Raw genomic sequence first — 8,471 nt, 5'->3', positions numbered from 1 at the left:
CCATTTGAGAAATGACTCTGACTTGTTTGTCTTGAATTATGTTACAAATTAGAATGTAATTGTGGTGGAAGTGTTTTTATATTGCTGAGAGAAGAGGCTAATCACCGTCACATGCTTCAGAGGATTTATAATTGCTTGGTTTGGGGCTGTTGTTAGCTGCATTGGAAAAGTTTTATGGACAGGAGGCATAGCTTCAAGTCTGTGATGATGTTGCAGGCACATTTTTAATTTCATCTACTTTAAATATTCTCATTAAATTTTAGTGCTTTAATATGTTTCTTTTTGACTTGGAAATAATTCATTTCTGGCTCTTTTTGCTTTAGTGCAAACATATTTCACTGCATTTGTTGTCCTCATATCATTTTCTTAGCACTTATTTGTAGGACATACAACCTGGAATCTTTCCTCCTTAAAGTACCACCCAGTAAGTCTGGATGAGCACGTTGGGTTCTCGGTAAACATTTGTTAAATAAAATTGTTCATTGAAAATTGGGAGAAAACAAACAATGAGATTCTGCAAGATAAAGACCTAAAGCCAGGGCCCAGTGCAGTGGTATAGCAAACTAATCCTTCTCCCTGTGGAACCAGCATCCCATCTGGGCACCAGTTCCTGTTCCAGTTGTGTCACTTGCTATCCAGCTTTTGCTTATATCCTGGAAAACAGAAAGTGGAGGATGACCCAAAGCCTTGGGCCCCTGCACCCATGTGGGAGACCTACAAGAAGTTCTTGGCTCCTGGTTTCAGATCAGCTCAGCTCTAGCATTGCAACGTTTATGGAGTGAACCAGTGGATAAAGACTTCTGTTTACATCCCTCCTCTCTCTTCTTAAAACCTGCCTTTCAAATAATCTTTTTTTCTGATTGCTGTGTAAAAATATTTTATAAATTTGACTTTTTTCATATACCATGTTTTAGCAATTCAAATCTAGCATAGTAAGAATTTGAAAATATTCAAACAAGAAAACTTTTTGCACATTTACTTGAAAAGCTACTACTTAAAATGATCATTTGATATTTTCCTATGTTTATCTTGTATTGGTTGTTAATTTCAAATTTTAAAAAAATTCACAGTGATAGTTATATCTTTATTTCAACAAATAGCTACAGTTTTACATTTTAAACAAACTATGAATTATATATATATACATTTATGATACAATTCCATACACTCTGTAATTTCTCTTAATCCCTCCCCTACTGATTTCCCCTATATTATTACAAAAGTATAGTCTTTCATAAGCAGTCATAAGTTCATCCTTCTGCTATTTAAGTATATCCTGCCATTGAGAGTATGGACAATGGCAGACATTGCAGCATCCTATTGTCAAGATATATTTAACAGTTTTATTGGGAGTCCATCTTAGATTTGGAAGTAGAAATGTGTACCGCGGGCCCAATGCCATGGCCTAGTGGCTAAATTCCTCACCTTGAACGTGCAAGGATACAATATATGTCCCGGTTCTAATCCCAGCAGCCCCGCTTCCCATTCAGCTTCCTGCTTGTGGCCTGGGAAAGCAGTTGAGGATGACCCAAAGCCTTGGAACCCTGTACCTGCATGGAGGCCTAGAAGAGCTCCTGGCTCCTGGCTCCTGGCTTTGGATCAGTGCAGCACTGGCCATTGCTGTTATCTGGGGAGTGAATCAGCAGACACAAGCTATTTCTCTCTGTCTCTCCTCCTCTCTCTCTATATATATGACTTTGCAACAAAAATAAATAAATCTTTAAAAAAAAAGAGAATGCATACTACATTGTATCTTCACGTCTCAATATGCTAGTCTCTATTATATAATTACTATACATTCCATTAAATGAAAAGCCATAAAATGAAACCAATAGGAATTTAAAAAAATGAACAAAAATATTTAAATAAAAATTTAAGTAACATGCTACTTAATGACCAATGTATCAATGAAGAAATGAAAAAAAAAAAACCTTCTTAGAAAGAATGATGCTACTGTATGATCTGTGAGCCATTGGTGAATTTAATAAAAGAAACTGTTTTGGAGAAATGAAAATAAAAACAACAGTATCAAAATCCATGAGTAGCAGCAAAGCCTAATGAAAAGGTTTATTATTAAGGTCTCATAATTTGCATGAAGGTTGCCTTACATCAGAGAGAACATATTTGCCCTTTGGGGATTGGCTTATTTCACTGAGCATAATGGTCTCCCAGTAGGGACCATTTGGTTGCAAAGTGTACAATTTCATTCTTTTTAAAGGCTGAGTGGTATTCCATGGAGTAGATGTACCGCAGTTTCTTTATCTACTCTTTGGATGGGCATCTGTTTTGTTTCCGTGTCTTTGCTATTGTTGGTTGTGCTGTTTTAATATAAGATTACAGATCCCTTTTTTCATATGCAGCTTTCATTTCCTTTGGATGTATTCCTAGAAGTGGGACAGCTGGGTCATATGGCAGGTTTAATTTCAGTTCTCTTAGCACTCTCCATACTGACTTCCATAGTGGTTGTGCTAGCCTACACTCCCACCAAATAAAAATAAATAGTCTTTCAAATGTGTCATGGGTCAGCAACGAGGTTCCTTTACTTACAGGTATCAAAAACATAAATGAAGTGCTTAATGATAGAACCTTAGTGACATCATCAGTAACAGCATTAGCAAAAGAACCAAAGCCAAAAATACTATATATGTGTTTTAGTCTGGAGACACTCTACTGAAACAAGAAAGCAATAAAATATAAACATAGGAAAGACTTAGCAATATAAATTGGTTCGATCTTTGCTGTCTTTCTAAGAATTAGTAGCATTTGCTGATTGCGCAAGCATGGCTGAACAATTGAACTTTTCGCTTGATTCCCTAGTAACTGGCTTACAGAACAGTCTGTCCTCAATGTCTGACTGTAGGACAGTTCCTTCCATTATTTGGTGGAAAATCAGCTGAGCTGCCATATTGCAGATTGCAGGTCAGCATTGAGGCAGAGCTTTTGTGGGTGCCAGAGATGCTAAGTCTATAAGAGTCTAACAGCAGTTACAAAGTGATGGTGAAGAACCGTGGGTTTGGAGATGATAAAGTGATCCAACTCCTGAGGCCGACACTTTAACATCCCTTATAGACACAGGTTGGTGTCCCAGCTGCTCCACTTCCAATCCCGCTCCCTACTTATGCAATAGGAAAACAGAGGAGGAGGGTTCAAGTCCTTGGGTCCCTGCACCCAAATGGGAGATCTGGAAGAATCTGCAGGATCCTGGCTTTGGATCAGCACAGCTCCAGCTGTTGTGACCGTTTCGGGAGTGGACCAACCATTGGAGCATACTTTCTCTGTCTCTCCTTCTTTCTGTAACTCTGCCTAAAGAAAAATAAAATAATTTTTTTTTTTGGAAATGATCCAACTACCTGAACACCACCACATTCTGCAGCTACATAGCTTAAAATAATAAGACATTTCTGTTTTATAGTGCTTGCCCAGTAGGCCAGCTAAGATACTTGTTTTATGTGTGAGAATTCCAAAGGTTAGAGACAAAAGAAAAAACAGGGTTTGTTGGAATCGTGGTCCTGTTAAGATAAATTAGGGAGAAGTAATTATTATAACATGCTAGCAAATGTAATAGTTGCTGGTCTGTACCACAAACTGGAGTGGATGGGTGGAATGTAATTCTTTGGCAGGCTTCAGTCACTGATGAAAATCATGTTAAAATGCCTTTGTCCATTCTTGTTGTTTGGCACAAAGACCACTTCCTGTGTTGCATTTGGGATATCACTGAGAGAAAATACACAGCCAAGAACACTAATGTAAATAAGGAGTTCAGTTTTTAAAGGCTTTTTATCTAGAAGATTATATCAATCACATATCACAGCTGTTTACCTTGAAATGCTTCATTATTTTGTAAGCATAGAATAATCATTTATCTAATCACAGAGCAGGTATTGACTTCAGTGAATTTAATATTGATATACTTTATCTACTCTACTGTTTGAACTCCAGTTTTGTTAGCTGATTCAATAGTGTCCTTCAGAGAATTTCTCTCACCCCACCACTCTTTCTCCATAATGCCAGCTCCACTCAAGGGGCAAATGGTACCTTTCATTACTTTCTATCTTTAGTTACTCTGTGATTCGAAAGGCAGAGTTACATAGAGAGGGAGAGGCAGAGAGATCTGCCATCATTATTTCACTCACCAAATCTGTGATAGCTGGAACTGAGCAGAAAGCCAGGAGACAGGAGCAGCTTCTTCGTCACCCATGTGGGTTCAGGGGCCCAAGGGCTTGAGCCATTGCTTTCCTAGTCCATTAGTAAGGAGCTAGATCAAAAGTGGAGGTGGGGGTCCCAGCACTGTGGCCTAGTGGCTAAAGTCCTTGCCTTGAATGCGTCAGGATACAATATATGTACGGTTCTAATCCTAGCAGCTCCACTTCCCATCCAGCTCCCTGCTTGTGGCCTGGGAAAGCAGTCGAGTATGGCCCAAAGCCTTGGGACCCTGTGCCCGCTTGGGAGACCCGGAGGAGCTCTTGGCTCCTGGCTTGGAATTGGCTCAGCCCCAGCTGTTGCGGTCACTTGGGGAGTGAATCATCGGACAGAAGATCTTCTCTATCTCTCCTCCTCTGTATATGTATCTGACTTTGCAATAAAAACTAAATTAAAAAAAAAAAAGTGGAACTGGGACTTGAACTAGTGTCTATAAGGGAAGCTGGCACCATAGGTGGAAATTTAACCTACTATGCAATAGTGCTAGCCTCCTTCATTAATGACATTTTAAATTTTTTTGTTGTTGTTGTTTTTCATGATGCAGTTTCATAGGCTCAGGGATTTTTCCCTCCCACCCCACTCTCCCCAGCACTGGTTTCCTCTATATTACTGTAGAATAGTTCTTCAGCAACTGTCACAAGTCCATCTTTTCCACTGTTTAAGTGTATCATGACATCATAGATACAGGCAATGGGGCAAAGTCCAGCATTCTATTGTCAAGGTATATTTAACAGTTTCATTGAGAGTCCATCTTTTATTCCACAGCCCCCTTTTTGTCTTTTATATTACCAACACACTATGGTTGTTCAGCTTCCCTTTTGTTTATTAGTTTGTTATGTGCTCGAGTGGTGCATGTTTTGAGTTTTCTTGGTATTTTCTCAAGATTGTACTCAGTGATGTTATGTTCCTCTCTGGATCTTGGGTCTGAAGTCATGCAGACACCACCTGTCCCCACTGCTGATTTTAATTTTTTGTTACCTGATGCCTTTAGGATGTCATGATTTTGTTTTCTTCTGTTTATATGAATCAGCAATATGATAAGATCTGCTGTGTTTTCAAAAGAAAAATGTATTTGACTGATGGAAAGGATGGGTCATGAATTTCAAAGCAGCTGTTAAATTCCTTGGTCACATTCCTTCTCTTTTACTATTTCCACCAAAATTTACAAAATTCTTTTTCTAATGAGAATATTTTCAATAGTACTTTAATAAAAATTAGAAGAAAGTATTGGCAGGAAGATTTTTTCCTTCTTTATATTGTCTTCAGAATAAGTAACAACTATTTATGGTTCATTATATTTGGTTGGATGGAGTTTTGGAACAATACATCTAGGATATTTTGATATTGCAGATATCCTATCATGATCCAATAGGGCATGGAACTACAGGTAGGTAGTCATTAGACCATAAATATGTTTTGTTTGTTTGTTTCCATAGAGACAGCTAGACTGAAGATGTTATAAGCAGAGTTACTTTTGGAATGAGTGTGAGTAAAAATAGCAGAAGCCAAGGTTCTTGAAAAAAATTATTGAAGTTCTTTAAAAAGTACTAAAGGTACCCTGTTAAAGATCTCTGATGAAACCAATGCTCTCCTTCCCAGTCAGTCTGCACCAACTGGCCTGGACTAGCCCCGGGAAGAGTGGCATCAGAACTGGTTTCCTTGCCTTTTGGCAAAGGAATGAGACTCTGTTGACTTCATCTATGGAGGTGGCTGCCAACTCTGTCCTTACTCCGTACATTGCTAATTGTCTAGTGAGGAAAGGAGTGATGGATGACGTTACTTTTATGGGTCAAACTGGCATAAGTTCTGGTCAAAATTTGACATTGTTACGATCTTAACGTTTTTCCAAGTTGAGCTAATAAAAATAGGCTCATGTGATTATCTCCCACCTGATTTTTAAGCGGATATATTAGATGTCACACCATGTGCCTGTGACTGTTAAGGAAGCTTTGTGTCATATTTTGTTACTGGTTCTCCTTAGCCAAACTTGGGTCAGAATGCTGTGCTTTTTTTTGACAAGACCTTCATCTTCGTCCCATCTTCGCTGGTCCTGAATAGTCCACTTGTAGCAAGAATTCTAAGCCAATTTAAAGAGAATCTCCACTCTCAACGTATTTCAACATTTCTCTTCTCCTCTCCGTCCTGTACGTTCTTGGCCGGTCTCAGCAAGAATCCTGTTAGAATGCTTTAGCCAGAACTCCGCTACCCTTGATGTACCCTTTCAGTAATTTTCCATCCACTCACCCTTCTCATTCGGCTGGGGCTTTAGAAATAAATCCCTGCTTGTTCCTAGATTAGGAAAGGAGCTTCATTTCTCTTATCTGCTGTGATTGTCTTGACAGCAACCTCTACCGTCTTGAGCAAAGTCTTCCTTACCATTTTACTAAGTATTAAAATAATTATTTCTTTAATGAGTTGTACTTGAGAGTCTAGAATCAAGAATGAACAAAATATGGTCTATGGGTCAGATCCATCCCACTGCAAGTTTTGTGCCACTTGTGAGTTAAAAGAAATGGTTCTGGAATTTTTGAATGATTGAAAAAAATATATAAGTAGGAGTAAGATATTTAGTGACCCATGGATTTTATACTAATGCCAAATCTTAGCAGCTATAACCAGATTCTTTTAAATCGTGGCTACGACTTCTTGTTTCTGTAGCACCTGTGACTGCTTTGGTTCTTGCTACAAGGTCAGAGTTGAGTAGTGATGTCCAACCACAGGGCTTACAAAGCTCTGAATAGTTAGTGCCTGGCCTTTTAAGAAAGTGTACTGCCCTCTAGTGTAAAATAATGAGTTTGAATGTCTAAGATGCTTGTTCATAGTACTGAGGCGTTGGAATTGAATGAGGTGGCTCCATAAGCAGCTGGGGCAGGTTGTTTCAGTTCTCCGTTTTTTTTTTTTTTTTCTTCAGTTGGTCTATAAAAATGGAGAGAGCCAAGGTACTAAAATACCCATTTTGACTTGGAACATTTTATTTCCTTATATACATTTTAAGAGCAGCAAACAGAAAATTTACTACTTGTGGTTAGAATACATGTTTTTGTTTTTAGATTTACGATCATGTTAGTAATGTTATTAAGTACTTGTTGTCTTTAAGAACAGTTACTGCGGTGAAAATTTGACCTAGTAGCTAAGATGCTGTCTGTGATGCCCGCATCCTGGGCTATAGGCTTGATAATTTCCTCTGGCTTTTGACACCATCTTCCTACGAATGTAGATTTTGGGAAGTGGTGAAAAGGGCTCAAATAGGTTTCTACTACCCAATGGGAGATATCCCTAGGATCTTGGTTGATTATTTTTTATTTTTTAAGTTTATGATACAGGCTCTGGGGTTTCCTCTCCTCCTTTCCTAATTCCATACCCCTACTGATTTATCCTATATTGTTACAATAAAATAGTCCTTCAAAAACAGTCCTCGTCCATCATCCTGCTATTTAAGTGTATCCTGGTAATGTAAGTATGGACAATGGTAGAGAGTCCAGTATCCTATTATGAAGATATATTTAACAGTTTCATTGGGAGCCCACCTTAAATTTGGAAGTAGAGATGCAAATTGCATTGAATCTTCACATTTCAATATGATACTCTCTATTATAGAGTACATGCACATTTATCTATTGATCTGTTGATCTTGTATTTTGGAAGAAAGTCACTTTATAGCAGAGAGAACAAATGACATTTGTCCTTTTCAAATTGGCTCATTTCACTGAACATAATGGTCTCTAGTTGGGACCATCCAATTGCAAATGATAAATTTTCATTCTTTTTAATGGCTGAGTAGTATTCCATAGAGTAGACGTACCATGGTTTCTTTACCCAGTTCTCTTTTCTATGGACATCTGGATTGTTTCCATGTCTTTGCTATTATAGATTGTGGTGCTGCAAATATAGGAGCATAGGTCACTTTCTCCTGTGCAGCTTTCATTTCATTTGGATGTATTCCTAGAAGTGTGATAGCTGGGTGATATGGCAGATCAGTCTTCAGTGCTTTACACTCCCCATACGGACTTCTTTAGTGGTTGTGCTAGCCTACGCTCCCACCAACAGTGAAGGATGGTACCTTTCTACACACATCCATGCCAGCAAGTGTTGTTAGTGAAGTTCTGAATCTAGGCCCATCTCAATGGAAGTAAGTGAAAACTCTATGTGGTTTCGTTTGTATCTAGAATGCCTGAGCATTTTTTCATAAGTCTATTAGCCAATTGAATTTGTTATTTTAGCCCCGCCCAGCCCTGGCCAGAATGAGTATGTGGGGAGTAGTTAATGCGCAA

The sequence above is a fragment of the Ochotona curzoniae genome, unplaced genomic scaffold, assembly GCF_017591425.1.
Source record: "Ochotona curzoniae isolate NIBS_2020 unplaced genomic scaffold, NIBS_Ocur_1.0 scaffold_3890, whole genome shotgun sequence".
Lineage (NCBI taxonomy): Eukaryota > Metazoa > Chordata > Mammalia > Lagomorpha > Ochotonidae > Ochotona > Ochotona curzoniae.
Note: the sequence above shows the minus strand (reverse complement) of the source record.